The sequence below is a fragment of the Callospermophilus lateralis genome, chromosome 1 (assembly GCF_048772815.1).
Source record: "Callospermophilus lateralis isolate mCalLat2 chromosome 1, mCalLat2.hap1, whole genome shotgun sequence".
Classification (NCBI taxonomy): Eukaryota; Metazoa; Chordata; class Mammalia; order Rodentia; family Sciuridae; genus Callospermophilus; species Callospermophilus lateralis.
Genome location: NC_135305.1, coordinates 34726799 through 34745216, shown reverse-complemented (window position 1 = coordinate 34745216; position 18418 = coordinate 34726799).

Sequence of the window (18418 nt, the reverse complement as noted above, 5' to 3'; positions counted from 1 at the left end):
TGAAGTGCTTCTGTAACATTGCCACCTTGTTCTCCCCTGGGGTCATTTCTCTCCTCTTTCCTGTTGTCTCTGGTACCTTAAACCTAATGAACAAGACAAGGAAGATAGCAGCAGCAGCCAGGGCAGATTTCAAACTAGATGACACCGGTCTCAAGGTTCTATAGGGGAGGGCAGATATCTTTTTCTTTACCTGTACTGGGTTCATTGCTAAGGCCCCTATAACACAAGGTAGATTAACAAGAGAAAAGTGCACAAATTTACTTAATGTAAGGTTTATTCGACATGGGAGCCTTCATCAGGAAATGAAGACACAAAGAAATCTAAATGTATATATTTTACATAGGTGAAATATCCCTTATCTAAAATACTTGGAAACAGAATTTTATATTTCAGGTTAGTTTGGATTTTGGAATATTTACATAATGAACTCTCTTTGGAATGAGACCCAGGTATAAACACAAAATTCACTTATGTTTCATATGTATACCTTGCCTGCATAACCTGAAGGTGATTTTTATTATAATACTCTAAATAATTTAGTGCATTAAACAATTTTGTGGTATAGAATTTTCCATTTGTGGTGTCATGTTGATGCTCAACAAGTTTCTGATTTTGGAGCATTTCAGATTTTGTCTTTTTAGACTAGGGATGCTCTGCCTGCAGTAGGTTTTATGCGGGAGTGTGAGAAGCCATCTGTGAACTATGTGTGAAATAAAGTGATGAAGCCATTAGGTAGAAAAGCTGGGTATCAGGAACCCCCAGGAGGAACCCTGCTGGTTTGAGAATGTCATTTGCGGCATCCTGCCTAGCTCCATCTGAAATTCAGCTCAGCACCAGAGATGGGGTGATCCCCTGGAGCTACACAGCCTCTCTGAGATGGGTGTAGCTTGCCGAAAATGCCAATCAACCTGTTTACTGCAAGACCCTTGCCACACTGAGAAGCAAGTACCAAACCAAGATTCCTCCCAGTGAAAACCTTATCCCTGCCTTTGATGTACTCCCCTTAAATAAAGAATCCGAGCCCTTTTTCAGTTGTTCAGTTCCAGCTCCTATCAGGACTGGAAAACCTCGCAGGCGCTCACCTTTTCATATCTAATTTCTGGCTCTGTCTTTATTTCCCACTAATTATTTCAGACTTTTTATTTCCCAGGCGGCTCATACCTCCTGAGCGGGAACCTACCCTGTCGGGGTGATAGTCACCCTGATAGAGGAGTCAAGAGTGGTGAAGAAATATGGGCAGACATAAGAAGTGTGAGCTAATGGTAATAAACAGAGAGAAACTCATCAAGATTCTTCTTGGCATCCCTGTGTGTTCAGTTTCTTCCCCCCAGCTATAGGGAAACAACTATCACATGAGGAACTTATTATTTGCTTCTGGAGCTGATCAGAAAATTCTTCCTATGATTCATGAAGGGTAGGGGAGAAGATGAGAGGTGACCTTCTTGCTTCTTTTGTTTTCTTAAATGCCAAGATGCCACATTTGGGGTAGTGTGTCCCATCAGTTCAGTGGGGTTGGGCAGTTCTCTGTGATCTTTAAATATCTATTCCATCTACTTATTACATTATCCGAAGTCCTTTTAGCATGGTATGGTCATGACTTTGCAATAAGACATTGCCTCCTGGGGCCTCCTTTTGTCTAGTGAAAACAGCTCTGGACAAGGAACCACAAAAACTTAACACCAGCTCCCTGCCATCAATTGCACAGAGCATACCTGTGAGCTACCTGGCCCCAGGGACCCTATAATCTTTCTTGGGATTGCCAGGTGGCTTTTCTTTACCAAATGTAGACACAATTTAAGAGTCCACCATTCTTGTGCTGATGATAAGGACAAGCCCCAAACGGTACAAAAGCATCATTAAAAAAAAAAAAAAAAGAAACATTTGAGCTGTAGGAGAAACATAATAGTTCCCAATAGGTTCTTAGTTGGAATAGATCCCTACTGCAAAAGACAGATTAATAAGAGAAAAATAAGCAGAAGTTTATTAACACATATATTTCATGTGTACGTGATAATGAGCAATGAGCAATCCTCAAAGTGGTGGCTTCACATCCCAGTTCAGATAGCATCTTCAACAAAGAACAGTGGAAAAAACAAAGGAAAAGGACCTTGAGTCTCTATGGGGATGACTTTGGGGAAGACAAAAAAAATGGTAGCTGAAGGGTAGTCAGTTAAGTCTGTTCATGTAAATTCTTCTGGTAGCATCAGCAGGCTGATGAGGGCCTAGAGCTGTCTCCAGTGATTTAAACTTAGTTCTCCCTGGTGGAGAAGTCAGGGTGGGGGATAACTGTTGTCTTTGTAAATATGTGTCCTGCTTTGTACAGGGAGGGCAGAGAACTCTTCTGTATCCGTTTCTTAATTGCCTTCAGCTCGGTAATCCTTCATAATCTGGGCAGCATATTTCCATAGATGCAAGTAGAGAATAGGATCTTGCTCAGAATATAACAAAGCCGGGTCAGCTCAGCTCTAGAGAACAGGATCTGGGCCCCTATATAGTGACTCCACTGCAGCTGCCACCCAGCTTGAAGAGTGCAGCTACAGGAAACTTCTCTTGCAGGGTGCCCTTCCACAGTGTAAGAGTGATAGGTCTGAATGTGGTAGTAGCCCTGGACCTGCCCAACCTGCCCCACAAGGTAATTATGAAGTTGGAATGGAAAGGGGGAATTTTGTCCTAGGTTATGCCAATATAAGCATTGATTCTGACATAAGCAATTCTGCCCTTGGGCTGGGACTGTTCCTTTCTCTGTGTCTCAGATAGCTTTGGAGGGTTTCCACCAAGGAAAACACTGACTTGGAAATAGCACATTCTGTGCTGGCATGTCGTAACTTTAGTGTTTGTGGGTGACACTTGAGAGTCATTCTTTTTTCCTCCTTCTACTTTTTCTTGTTTGACACCCCCCCCAACACACACACACACACACACACACACACACACACACACACTTACATAGTTAGCCCTATTAACCTGAAACATTAGTCTTGAGCAGGGAGGCCAATACCCATTGAGGTTGATCCCCAGCATCCTGCCTTCCCTCTGCGGGGCTGGTGGGTTCCATCAACATTTCCAGCAGTTATTGATAATTTCTTTTTTCCTATAAACCCAAACCTGTACAAATCACTGAGACCTTTGACAAAGTTTTCTCACTGTGTAATTCAAATTGAGGCTTTTAAATGTGTCAAGCCTAGTATTGTTCATTTACAACTGAAATTTTTGTTCTTGTGTTTACCAGGCAGTCACTAAAAGGCACAAAGCTTTCTATTTTAGTATCTTGGTTTGTATCATTCAGAATCTTGATTTTATTGTAGTTCATGGATTATTTCCTACATTATTAATCCAGTCTATGCCCCAGAGATGTACTACATTCACATTTACTTCAAGCAGCATAACCAGACAAGTTTACTGATAAAACTAAGAAAAAACTGAATTTTGAAGAAAAATTGGTATAGTCATAAAGGAAGATGGACTCTTCTAATATACCCATTTTTCAGACAAAGAAAGCAAAGTTTAAACATTTCTAAAGCAACTTCACCAAAGACACACAGATATGCAGGACCAGCTGAGAGGTGGTGGAACCACGGCCTGCTGTCTCCAGCCTTGACTTACTTCCATTGTGTAGGATGGTGGGAGCTGCCTGGCAAGGGGACCCACGGGTGAAGAATGTACTACCACCATATCACTTAGGGTTAGGGGTCTGTTGTCATAAAATGGAAAACAAATGTGTCATAGTATTTAAACAAATTAGGGAAGTCTGCATTTTCCCCATGAAAAAAAGAAATCAAAAGATAAATCATCTATGACCAGCATGGAGATGCCATAACATCTCTGGGTAATCCAAGCGCCTCTTGGCTTCCCGATCTTCCTTCTTTAGGGTGCATCCAGAGTCTTTCTGGTGTCAGGATGAGTTGCTAGCCATTGCATCCAGGTTTCAGGTGGGAAGAGGCAATAAACTAAAGGAAATGGGCACTCATGACCACTGAGTTAGTCCCTTGTAAAGAATGTTTCAAAAATTTTGCTTTCTGTGTTCTTCTCACTGGCTAGACCTGTGCCATATGATTCTTTCTAGATTTAGAGGCAGTAGATACATGGCCATCCTGGATAACTGGGACTATATAAGGAAAAAAGAAGAAAAAATATTTGATAGGCAAAAAGCACTCACCCTGAACTGGAGAAGGTCTTGGGCTCTAGGTGCCACAGGGATGAACCTATTTTATCAAACAGGAGGAACATGTAGGAGAGGAGCCCAATCTAGTAGAAACTCTAAGCCTCATTTAATCTTGTGGCAGGCTTTGGAACAGTTCATCACTCCCTCCTCCTGTTTTGTATTATTAATTATTATTATTTTTCGGTACTGAGGATTTAACCCAGGGGTGTTTTACCACTGAGTCACATCCCCAGCCCTTGTTATTTATTTATTTATTCATTTTTAATTTTGAGGCAGGGCTTCACTAAATTGCTGAGGCTGGTCTTGAACTTGTGATCCTCCTGCCTCAGCCCCTTGAGTCACTGGGATTACAGGTGTGCACCACTGTGCCTGGCACTCCCTCCTTTTTAAGTGCCTATTTTTTCCTTTGGTTTCCAAAAAATAATTTCCTGGCCTCCTTCAACATTGGCCACTTCTCCTCAGTCTCCTTGGCTGCATCCTCTTTCCTTTCCTGACCCCAGCACCGGAGAAGCAGTGGACTCAACCCCCCAAATGAATCCTCCCACTTTGTTCTCCTCCACGATAGCACTGCCATTCCCATGTTCATGCCAAACACTCAGCCTTAGATTCTTCTATAAAGCCTTCAAAATGGGTCCAGAATCTGACCATCTCTTATCAAGTCTGGCACTGCATTGCTGGCCCAGCTCAATATCATATCATCTAGTTATGCCTCGTAACCAGTTTTCTTACTTCCATTCCTGCTCTTTTATAGGCAATCCTGCACACTGCAGCCAGAGTGAGCCCTTTAAAATCTAAATCAGGTTTGTTCCTGGTGTGTCACTTGGAAGTGATTCCTGTCACTTGCAAAGCTTTCTGTGTGAGTGACATATACTTTGTGACACAAACCTAGAGTGAATCCCCCTCCCTGTGAAAATGTTGGGGTATTCCTACCTTATCAGATGACATGTGTGAATCACTGCCCTCACCCCCCGGATTCCAAAACACATACATATTGGGGGTTTTGACAGACACTTTGAGGGCTTGAGCAATGGCAGCAGGGTTACTCTCTGCCAGCCTTCAATCTTTTCAAAGCCTCTCCCCACACCCAGCACTGCTCTCTTACTAGGAGAACCTTACACATTGTCATGGCTCTCCCCTGTGTGGGTGAGGCCATCGTCCCAAGAATGTCTCCTAGAAAGCATACCTCAGGACTTGGATTTAATTTTGCCTCCATCCTGACTGAGCAACTGGTCTTTAATAATTGGAGTCTAAATGAAATTGGAGCTCACTCACTCTGTGGTTAATGTACCTCATCTATTGGGTGTATTCCCTGTGCGATTTGTTCTTGTTATTTTCCCCCACATTAAGCATTGGAAAGGTGGGGAGGGGTCCACTTTGTATGGCAATAAACTATATGATTCATGAGATCATACTTTGATCCACTCCTTATTTTAACCATATGAAACAGTCCTGTTGAAAATTGGCTAATGATCCACATTATCTTCTAGAACCACATACCAAGTCTTTTCCTGTTCATACTTGTCCAGCTACACTGACCGGCTTGCTCTTTCTGGAACACACCAAGCACATTCCTTCTGTAAAACTTTTGTGCTTGGCTGTTCCCTATTTCTGAAATTCTTTGCCTTCAGATCTCCACAAGGTTTGTCCCCTGCATTGATCCAGCTCTCTGCTCCAACATTCTCTTTCCAGAGAGACATTCTCTTTCCCCACTGCCCTAGTCCCTATTGTTCTTCATCCCCTTGCTCTGAATTATTTTATTTTCATAGTAACATTTCTATCAATCTTATGGTACATATTGTTTAATTTATTTTTTTGGCTTCTCCATGAGTGTGTGCACTCCAAAAAAATGAAGATTCAGTTGGGTTCGCCATTTTATCACCAATGGCTAGTGTGTAGAACCTGCTCAGTGAAGATTTGTTGAATGAATGAGTAAATTCATAATAGGGGGAAAAAACCTTTAGAGATGTTAATCATAGTGTGTTTTTTCAGTCTTTATTAGAAGGTTATATTCTAGCCCTTAGAGAAATCCCAAGAGACAGGCAGATCAAGCTGGCAATAGCCTAACAGGAATCCTCCAATGCAGGACACAATGTGCCCTCCAGAGCTGAATGTGAATTCCTTCTACCTTACAATAAGCACTCCTGACTTTCAACAATATAATCCCCACTCAGCGAGTGATGAAAATTCTGGAAAGTGCAATGGAAAGGCATTCCTTCATTTTCAAAATGGAATTGAAAATACAAGTCTAACCCCCAAAACATGAGAAAAGACTATATTCTGCTTCACTGAAGTTGTTGTTGATCTCAAATTTTAGAAACTGACTGGGTTCCTAACATCAGCCCAAGTCCTGCAGGTGGCATAAAGATATGATGGACTTTCTATCCAAGCCAGTCCTTAAATAGAGATTCAGGGTGATGGTGAGAGGGTTTGTGCATGGAGTAGGAATCAGTATATTCATGTGGCAAAGTGAGAAATAAGAGCAATTAGCCAGATGATGGTGGTTCGAGAAAACCTTGAAAGGCCAATGAACCACAGCAAATTAGGACATCAATGACAGGGATTAAAGCACTCAAGTAAGAGTGGAAAAACCACAGTGTATGTTCTGTCTTAGAGGCTAGTTCACATTTCTCAAAACAGCATTTACAGACATGAGAAGAAAGTACTAGAAGAAATCATGAAGCAGTTGCTTTTACTATTAATTCAGGGAAAGCTCTTCTTAGCAAGATATAAACACCAGAATCCACAAAGGAAAATAAGAAATTAATTATATAAAAACACTGTAGGAAAAAATTCATTAATGACAAAGGGATGGCACACAAATGACAAACGGGGAAAAATATTTATCCAACACATGATCAAGTGCTAATTTCCTTAGTAGACAAAGAACTCTTAATTAATGAACAGATATAGATAATAAGCTGGTAGAAAAAACAAACCAAGGGCAAAAGAGAAATTAAATTGTTTATAAATCTAATTATTGTGAACAAGCAAGCTCAACTCAATGGTATATAAACAAAATATAGTTTTAATTTTTCTAAAAGCTTCAACTAACTGTACTCTGCTGAGCCACCAGCTCCTCCACTATCCACGCTTGCTAACAGTTGGGTAACTTAATGTCTCCATCTATCTCCACAAATTTTCAATCATTAAAATAATCTAATTTCAATTCTGATTATATCAGTTGTATTCATTCATAAAATTTCAATCTCCAATTCAATAAAAACTTTAACTTATAAAACTTCAATATCATAACCCACCACCAGTCCCCCCACCTCACAGCACAGGCTAGACTGCTGGTCAGGAATGGAGGAAGGGGCCATCTTCCCTCTCTATACCTCTGCGGCTCTGTGACTGGTCAGAAGTCCAGAGTGATACTTCTAAACAGGCAGCTTGTCCCTTTCTCTTGGTTGTTGCCATGTCTCTCTCTAACACTGATGGCCTTGGTTTCCATAGATGGGGATGGTGGTGAAAGCCAGCTCTGCAGGACATGGGTCATTTGTGTTTCTAAGGACTCTCCTGTCGGGGCTTTCTTTGCCGAGTCATGGCTCTGGGAGCTCTGGCTGGGCTTGATCTCTTCCCCCTGCTTTTCACACCTGATGTCCACATCAGTGGTGGTAGGTCTACCTCACCTGACCTTCTTGATGGGTTCCTGCCTCTGTACTCTCCTGTTCCTATTCCAAGGAACTTCCTGGCCCTGAGATGGGAGATTAGCTCTAACTTCTATGGCTAAGATCTTTTTAAGGATTTGCTTTTTAAAACTTAGGTGTTGCTTAGAATCAGGAACAAAATGTATTAACTGTTAGCAGTTTTGAAGGCCTGAGATGGTAGGTGGTTTAGATAATTTTGATATAAGCCTCAGTTTACAAAGATAAGTATATGAGCATTCCCATCTCTGTTTTTAAAATATATTAATTTCGTTTTAATTTGTGTTCCCTTGACCCTAACATGGCAGCAAATCTACCTCATCTATTCTTAGGCACCCTTAAATCCTCTTGTCTGGATGATGTCAAGTTTCCAGGGCTGACTTATTAATGCAGAGGGGGCTATGCAAACTTTGGTTCGCCTGTTTTATATCCATAAATAAATAGGTCTGTCTATTGTCCATGGAGGGTATGGTGGCTGGAGGCCGGCCCTTCTTTTATTTTCCTTCTATTCTGAGTCCACAGCAATTATTTTGGTGTGGCCGCTTGGACTCCTGTGCAATCCTTCTTCCACCTACACTTGGCATAGAACCGTGTGTCCTTGCAGCCTCATCACCTCCTTAGATCATTATCCTGAAGCAGAACCACAGCCCTGCTCCTCCGAGATAATAGCTCTCTCTTCTCCTCCAGCCAAGGGGTGTGTCAGGTCTTTCTGAGGTCTTTCCCCACCTCAGCCTTTTCCCTCTCTAAGAATGATCGCCTATCCTCTGCAATGCATTGACCTGCCCTTTTGTCTTGAACTGGAATCTTTCAGTAGGCTTAAGCCTCTAGGAGCAAATCTGTAAAAGTCTCCAAGCTTTGGCACACCTCTCCTCTGCAGCCTTCCACATAATCCCTCTGAAACAAAGGAGCACGTGAGGAGGAGGGAAGAGGAGGGAACGGTGGGGTGGAGGAGATAAAAAAAAAATATGGAGAGAATAAGAATTATACAATTAATTCTCCAAAACATTTCCAACATGTTCTTGTGCTCTATTTTCTCAGTGCTGAAGTCACCCTGATGTGGAGGGTGTCCCTTCACACCTGACATCAATGCAAAATGCATGGGAAGTGGGTCTGCTGGCAGGCAGTTTCACACAGGGTTACCTTCTGTGTCAATCTTAATATGGATAAAGCTCCACCCAGGATGGAGAGAAGAAAGGAAACTCCATTTCGAATAATCCCTCTTCACTCCTGTGGCTGGTGAATCACTCTACTAAACATTATGGTGGACCTTTGTCTTTGGTTGAATGCACAGGCATTTAATAGTAGAATAATTGGACATAAAGAGATTGTCTGGCTGCATAGCTAATGAGGTTTAAATGCTCTTTTTTACACTCTCCTTTCGGCTTGCCTGACTAGCTGCCGTTCTTGGTTCAGGATGGGACCTGTTTATAATGGGCAGGTTATAATGTCATCTCTGTGTGTGATCTAATGGGTTCAAAGTTTTGAACCCCCAAAACAAAAAGTATAAATTACCCAATCAGACTGTCATTGCTATTAGAAATTTGACTAGTTAACCATTTATTCCTTTGTGATAAGAAATGTCTCTGGAATAGTTACTATGTCTGTTTAAACATGCAAATATTGTCCTTGGGAGACAGAATACTTTTATGTGATGTGATTTTTATCTGATGCTTTGAAAAATAAACTGCTAATATCTAGACTCTACTTCTTCTCTGAGGAATGTGGACAACGATTGCTAAGAAAATTGTGTGCACTAATCTATGCCCAGTCTTAATGTACCTATGGCTATTTTTTTGAGTATGCAGACTTCAACAACACAAATTCTTCATTCCTTAGAAGAAAATCCATTTTTTTTCCTCCCATTTTGTGTCCCCACAAAAATCTCAAAAAGCGATTGGGGAATGTCTACCTGGTCCACAGTTTCTTCTCGGCAGTGTGTCACCTCTGCTTTCCTCTGAGCCGCTGCTATCCCAGAGCCTGAAGTCACTTCCTGATGTCTTGTCGTTGGCTTCTGTAGGTTGCTGCCTTTTCTTGTCTTTCTTTTTTAATCCCTCTCCTCCATGTAAGCCCCCTTTGCTAATTCCCCAAATATAGCTAAAATCAGGTAGAGGGTTTAGGAAACTTTACTAAAGAATTTAGGACAACAGTAGAATTAAGTGCCAAAAAAGAAAATCCAAAATATTCCTGGGCTCTTACGCTCCTACAGCTTGAGACCTCAAACCCTTCTACAAGGAGTATCCCCCTGATGATTGTCCCTCCTTCACCTCTCCCAGTGTTATAAGAGTGACTTTATCTTCCAACAAGAGAAAGCTATTTTTCATGTTCTGCCTACTGCCAAGCCCCACAATCAACATAAAACCAACAGTTCAATTCTGCCACTTTCAAACAATTCTGTCAAGTTATTATGCATAGCAGTTTGGCATCTCATCTCTTAAATGAAATGGATGAATTCATAGAGAGATATGAATTACTCAATCTGACTCAAGAAGAAACAGAAAATCTGAGTAAACCCATAACAAGCAAAAAAGTTAATTAGCAATTAAAAATTTTTCTACAAGCCTAAGGCCAGATGGCTATGCTTGTGAGTTGTATCAAATATTTAGAGAAGAAACAATATCAATACTAAACAAACTGTTTTAGAAGATAGGGAATACTTCCCAATTCATTTTATGAGGTCAGTATTACCCTAATCTCAAAGACAGTAAAGGCATTACAAGGAAAAAAACAAAAACTAGGCCCGTGAACATAGGTATAAAAATCTTTAATAAAATACTTGCAAACAAACTCAGCAAAGTATAAGAAAAATTATATACTATAAACAAGCAAGATGCATCCCAGAGTGCAAGGTAGATTTAACGTTTAAAAATCAAGTAACGTGATACACTATATTAATAGGATAAAATAAACAAACACATATGACCATCCCAATAGAAGCAGGAGAAACATCTGACAAAACCCAATGCCCATTCGTGATTAAACCTGAACACATCAGGAACAGAAGGAAAGCTTCTCAATCTGACAAAGGACATCTATAAAAAAACCTACAGTTCCATCGTTCTTAATGTGAAAGAATGCTTTTTCTCTGGCATAAGGAACAAGACAAAGATATGCTTGAGGCTTCATCTTTAAACTATGTTAAGGTACACAAATTGGAATGTAAAAACACAGATTGGAATGTAAAGTCATACGGATTGGAAATGAAGAGGGAAAATTGTACATATTCACAGATGGCATCATCTTAGGCATAGGAATCTGTAAATCCTAAAGGTTCTCTATAAAATGTATTGTAAGTACTGAGTTTAGCAATACTACCAGATACAACATCAGTGTACAAAAATCAATTGTGTTTCTATATACTAGCTATACTAGCAACCAACAAGCTAAAATTTAAGAAAATAAGAGTAGGCTGGAATGTGGCTCAGTGATAGAAGAATGAAGTCCTGGATTCAATCCACAGCACAACAGAGACAGGAGAGAGAGAGAGAGAGAGAGAGAGAGAGAGAGAGAGAGAGAGAGAGAGAACAAATAGATTCACAATAGATCAAGAAGAATAAAATACTTAGGAATAAATTTAACAAAATAACTGCAATATCTATGCAATGAAAATAATATAACATTGCTAAAAAATTTTAAAGATCTATATGATGAAAAGATATATCACGCTTATAGAAAGGAGATTACATATTGTCAAGGTTCAATTTCTTCCAAATTGGTCTGTAAATTGAACACAATCCTAATTGAAACCTCAGCAGTGCCCCCCCCCATTTTTTTTTTTTTCTTTTTGGATAGAAATTGACAAGTTGATCCTAAAATCAACTTTGGGATCATGCATTACATGGAAACACAAAAGACTTAAAGTAGCCAAAACAATTTTTTAAAAAACAGACTTTAAACTTATATAAAGCCACAGTAATTAAAGTAATATGGTATTGGCTTGAAGACAGACATTCAGACTAATGGAACAGAATACAGAGTTCAAAAATAAATTTATGGCGAGTTGATAATGGACAAAGATGCCAAGGAAATTCGGTATTGAAGAGATATTTTTAACCCTTTGTGTTGGGCAATGGGAGATGTGTGCGTGCGCACATATACATGTATGTACTGAAGGTCACTAATGGTTACCTTTTAGAAGGTAAAATGGTATATTCATTTTGGAAAACAGGTATTTTCTTAGGTTAAACACAGACTAACACATGATCCTAATTTTAACCCAAAGCAAATGAGAATGTGTCTTCACAAAGAGTCATATAGGGATTTTCATTGATAGCATTATCCATAGTAGCCCCCAACTGGAAGCAACCAAATACCCAAACATCTGGTGAATAACTAAACCATGCTGTCTGCACATGGAATACTATTCAGCTGTTAAAAAGGAATGAATTACTAATACTTGCAGGAACTTAGGTGAACCTGAAATGCTTTATGCTCTGTAAGAGGCAAGCCTCAAACAACTACATATTGTGAGTGGTTCCATTTGCCTAAAATTTCTAGAAAAGGCAAAATGACAGAGACAGAAAGCAGATGGGAATGTACATTGGCTGCAAATGAGCATAAGGGAAATTTTGGGGTGACAGAAATATTCCAAAACTCATCTGTGATGGTAGCACAACTAGAACTTATGAATTTTTTTGTGTGGATGCTTCTGGGGCACAATTTGAGGCATTGTGCCCATTGGCCCAGAATAGAAGATCCCACTCTGCTGCACCCTGCATTCATCCCCAGCTCCCGTGCTCCTGCCTCTGAGTTGTCCACGAGGCCTCTCATCCTGAAGGATCTCAGTGGCTCAGAGCTTGTCTTTCATCAACAGTGCTGGCCTCTATCCTTCAAGACACAAGAGCAAGGCTGTCCCCTAATTCTAACAGATATGGCAAAACTATTTGTGCTTGCTTGGCAATCAGATATCTGTAGTTTAGCAGATTTTACTCTGAGAATTGTCCTCGTTATCTTTTATTATATGATAATGTGGTTTCTGGCTTAATGATTGACTTAATGATTGTGAACTACCTCTACTTAATTCTATAGATGATCTCTAAACTGAGACTGCCATCTATGACCATATTGATCTAGGTATGTTCTACACAGGCCGCATGTGAAGCTCAGCACCACCCTGGGCATTCTTTTAGAGACATTCCCATGTTCCAGGTCACCTCCTGGCCTGGGATCTCATACCCACCTTATTTAAGTGTCACTACCTCTGCTTATCTGTTCTTGTTCCCTGTTAGACACATTTCATGGATCTTGGATTGGATCTCACTTTCCTTCCTTTTCTATTTTCATTCCTTTGTTGTTGTTTTTTTTCCTCATACCATCTTTTGGGGATCTTCTCAACACCAGGTCTCTCTTGTTTTGAACTACAAAGGAATATTGTTTGTTGATTGGTTTAAAAAAAAAAACATTATTTTACTTATTTATTTTTATTGGTGCTGAGGCTCAAACCCAGAGCCTTACACATGCTAGGCAAGTGCTCTACCGCTGAGCCATAAACCCGGCCCCTGTTGATTGGTTTTTAGTGAGACATTTCAGAATTCAGTGGAAACTCTGTGTCGGTTATCTCCAATTCAATAAGAAGTCATTATTAACATATGATGTTATTAACCTGGTGAAGAATAGAGTCAGAGATGAGAAAAGACTAGAGATAAAAATACTGGATAAGAAAACAATTGTAACCTGCCAAGCCAGAGCAAATGAGTACCAAAGAGACTTTAGGGACCTCTCACAGGTAGAGGATTTGTAAATTCAGTAGGAGGGAGGAGGAAAATCAAAAACAAAAAAAAATGCTCCTAAGTATCTACGAGCACAGCTAATAAGGGAAGTCAGTAGTAGTGTTTTGGGTGAGGTTGGATCTCAGTGGTAGATTTGGTTTTAAGTTTATATAGTGTGAGTAACCATGACAACGTAAAGGAAAAGCTGTGTAGTAGGCAGGTGGAAATGCAGATCTTAAGAATATATTCAGAGAAGAGGTCAGTGCTGACTTTAGAGTAGATAGAAGAACACACATGGTCAGATCCCGAGGAGGGAAAGAACTAAAGGGACAATAACTGGAAGAGCAGTAACAGGATTACAAAAATTTTTGTGCAGGTGGGTGTAGGAGCTGTTAGTTATTCTTCCCATAAGTTTGATGGTGAGAAGAAAGGGCACTGGTGTGGCAGCTCACTGGGGGAGCTGGGTCTTGGAGAAAATTGTTCCAGGTATAGGGGAACTTGATAGTGTAAAATGGCAGAGGGAAAGAAGCAATAGGGAGGGAGAGACTGAGCATACAAAAGGGACGAAGAGTGACTAAGGAATGATATGAGATCAAGGTCATAGACCAAAGAAGCATTCTTAGAAACTATACATTTCACTTCTTTCTTTCAAAACAGATGAATGAAGACAGAATATGTGTGTGTGTGTGTGTTGGGGGGTGGAGTTTGTAAGGTCTTGTCTATATAAACAATTTAATTGACACATATTACAAAATTTATAGGCCTATGTGAGGTCTTATTAATTGTTAAAATGAAGATTTAGAATAACAGAAAGAGAAGAGGTACTAGCATATTTATTTATTGTCCAATCAGCGCACATGAAGATTCTTGGTAATGTTTCTCCCTGTTCATGTCCAGGAACCATCTCTTTGTGTTTTTTATTGTCAAATGCACCATTCCTGGCTAATTTCTTACAATTCTGTGGCTCTTAAGAATTTGTTGGAAGGCTGAGGTTGTGGCTCAGTGTTAGAGCACTTGCCTGGCACATGCAGGACACTGGGTTCGATCCTCAGCATCACACAAAATAAATAAATGCAGTAAGGTTTTGTTGTGTCCAACGACAACTAAAAAAAAAAAAATCTGTTGGAATGGAAGGGATAGAGATGTAAGGATATTCTTGCTGCCATGGTTTCCTGATACTCCTGGGGTAATGTTGGTTACATCATCATCTCTCATGCTATCCATGAGCATTGGCTTCCAAAGACTCCCTCAAAGATTGTTACCACTCTTTGCTGATGATGACCATACATGCAAGTCTTCCCTAGGGTATGTAGGGAAATGTGAATAAGTTATCTTCTGGTCTTGTTAAGTTTATCATTTGAAATTTGATAACATAAAAGTAGAACAACACATCTTCCAATCTTGTCTTCTCTACAACCCTTTAGACTGTAATCACTCTGTCTCTAGAATATCATCTCTTTCAATGATGACTTTTCCTTCCACCTGCTACCACCAATGTGGAGAATAGGAGACGGACCTGAGGACAAGGCTAGAAAGGCAGTTCCATCCATGCAAGAGATATCCTTTGCTCACCTGGTCAACCCAGGAGGGTCTGCTGTTTCCATATCAGTTGAAAGCATGAGAGGACCTTGAAAAGAGGAGTTCACAGGTATTATGAGGCAATGGTCTCAAAAACCTCACAGAAGATAAACACTGCTATGGCTCTCCCTAGAGGTCTACTGACTTGGGTGCACAGGAGAAGGGCATCTGCCACATCACCCACCTTCAGGAGCTGTAGACTGGAGGCAGAATCACAGTCAGGTCACTGATGGGTGAGAGCCTAGATGTGGGTTCACACACACAACTCAAGCCCAGGTCAGTAATGGATTTTCAACTTGCCACAGTTGTCCTGCAGCCACAGAGCAACCTCTGTGGGTGAAACTAAGTGACTGTTTACACGGGAGGTAAGTTTGGTGTTAAATGCTACAACTTTTCCTTTAGCTTCTCTAAGGCTATGATCATGCAAATCTCTTGCCTCATATGAGGCAATACCTAGCTGATTTTTCTCTATTTTTGAATATAGAAACATTACAAGGAATCAAAGACTAATTCTTAATCAAGAGGGATTTTAACAGGAAACTTGCTGTCCTGGTATCTCCTGTATGTGCTGTCACTAAGAAGTGACACACAATCTTATACCTTGCTTAAGAACACCAGACAATTATCAGAGTTCATGAATGCCACCTGTTTTCCAAGGAAAGACAACATCACTGAAAGTGTGTGCCAATAAGTCTCTGGCTCCAGACAGAGATCTTTCCCAAGGTTTTTCAAAAGAGTGTATGCATGGGCAATGTAAGGGAATCCTATAATTTGACAGGTTTTGCAAAGGGTTGTTTAATTAGAGGAACAAAGGTGGGTAAAAGCTAGAGTTGATGGGAGTGGACATAGAAATGTGTGAACAGTAATGATCTGAAGCAGAGATCTGACTGTAAGAACCAATCCTAAGCGACCTTAGACATCAGACCCCAAAACTCTTTAAAACAAGATTCCTCCATATGTCCTTATGGTAAATAGACATCACTTTATATTCATGAAAACAAGTTAATTAAAACACACAAGGAAGCAGATTACATTTAGATGAGTGGTAAAGCAAAAACCTAGCACACTTGTCAATAATTTTATAGTCTCTGATTCAGTTCTTTTTTTTTTAAATTTTAAACTTGGGATGACCTTCTTTTTAACATTTTATTTTATTTATTTATTTTTATGTGGTGCTCACATGTGCTAGGCAAGTGCTCTACCAATGAGCCACAATCCCAGCCTCTGATTCAGTTTTTAAATTAACAATTAGTTTTATGAACAAATAGTCTTGGCTGAATTTTAGTTATTTTCTTCTTTGTGCTTCTTTGTACTTTCCACATTTTAAAAATTAACTGTGTTACTTTGAAACACACAATAAATACTATTTTAAAACTTGAAAAAAATATTAATTTGTGTCAAAAGAATAGAGTTTTAATGTTTCTAGATGGTTCATTCATCAAGAAGAAGTTAATTGCATATGGAAAAAAGCACAGCGTATGAAATAGTCATATGTTGTCTTTATCTCTGCCACATACACCTGGAGTCACACAGTACTGGGGTAGGAAAGAGAGGATATTGCACACTCTCAAAATTCACAATCTTGATTTTAAACTGCTTTTTTCTTCATTTTGGCAACTGGGTCCATCTAGCTCCAAAGCCTTAGGCCACAGATCTTCTTGTATTTTTTTTTTATCTCACTTGGCATAAATGTTGGCTCTATTCAATTGTCTGTGTCCGATCATTAGCTCCCCTTATGATGTTGTTACCTCTGGCTGTGCCAGGTAAACGTGCCTTCAAGGTTGGCCCGGGTGAATTCTGCTTCTTGTGGCTGACCAGTGTGAGTGGCACAGTCACAGGTTCACTGTGAATAAGGGGCAGTTCTGGACAGTAACCAACATAGCTTTTATGAAACTGTCCCTGGGAAATTGCAGGTGGGAAAAAACAATTTATACTAAAAATGGTGCTTTAGCAAACAAAACAAGTGAATAGCCAACCTGAGATGACCAAATTTCCAAGGTGGCCTGACACCAAAAGATAAACTGCATGAATCAATTTTCCAGGGCCGTTGTAACAGAGTACCACGAACTGGGTGGCTTAAGATAACAGAAACATTCACTCAAAATTCTGGAGTCTGGAAATCTGAAATCCAAGCATTGGCAGAGCCATGTTCCCTTCAAAGACCCTAGGGGAGTTTCCCTCCTTGCTTCCTTCGGTGTCTGGCGGCTGCCAACAATCCTTCTTATTCTTTGGCTTGTAGATGCCTCACTCTGATGTCTGCCTCTGTTCTCACATGACATTTTCCTTGTGTATTTTTTTTTCCTGTGTCAAATTTGACCTCTTCTTTTAAGGACATCAGTCATATTGGATTTAGGGCCTACATGAATGTAGTATGACCTCATTTTAATTAGATAACATCTGCAAAGATCCTATTTCCAAGGAAGTTCTACTCATCGGTACCAGGGGTTAGGACATGAGCATATCTTTTTGAGGGACATGACTCAACCCTGAAAACTGGTTTAACCAAGGCCACTCTCTTGGGACCGTGAACTAGAAACACGCCTAGAAACTGCAGTTGATAGTGGAGTTCAAAGTCAAATGACATAATGGGCTACAGTCAGGGCCAAGGCAACACCAGCCATCCGCAAGCAGGGGTTATTTGGGTACAGAAAAGAGGCAGGGTAGAAGTCAAGGGAGCTGGACAGAAAGAGAGGAGGCTCGAGTAGCCACAGAGAGTGAAGGAGAGCCTCCTGAAGGTGAGGATGGAGAGCCTCCTGGAGCTTCTCTGCACTTTTTCTACTCCCAGTCCTTCTTAGCCTATGCTAAACCTCTTTTCTCAAGATAACTGCTTTAACAGTTTGTTTTTTTGTGACTTCATGAACTAAGATAAATCAGTTCAAGAAGAGTCTTCTTTTAGAGGTGAGGGAACAAAGGCTCTGAGACATGCAGTGACTATGGCCCATGATAGACTCCTCCACTTTGAACTGCTTGCAGAACTTGCCTGGACTATGTATCACTTGTATGCATTGTGTGATGCTTCAATGAATATAACTCAACAAGTAATGCTCAGTCAAGGAGTCGACTTACTTTGGGAGGAAACGGACATATTGATAGATTCCTCTGCTTTGAACTGCTTGTGAAACTTGCCTGGACTATGTATCACTTGTATACATTGTGAACTATCATTTGGTGCAGCGAATTGTGGTAGTGCTGGCATATCTTCGCTGACGGTGTCACCAGTGATGCAATTTTTCCAAAAGAGCCGTCAATTGGCTTGGTGTCGTGGCATTTCTGTATCCTCCTCCCTTCTGCTGCTAGTGATGGTCTAAAATTTGGGGGCCAACAGAGGT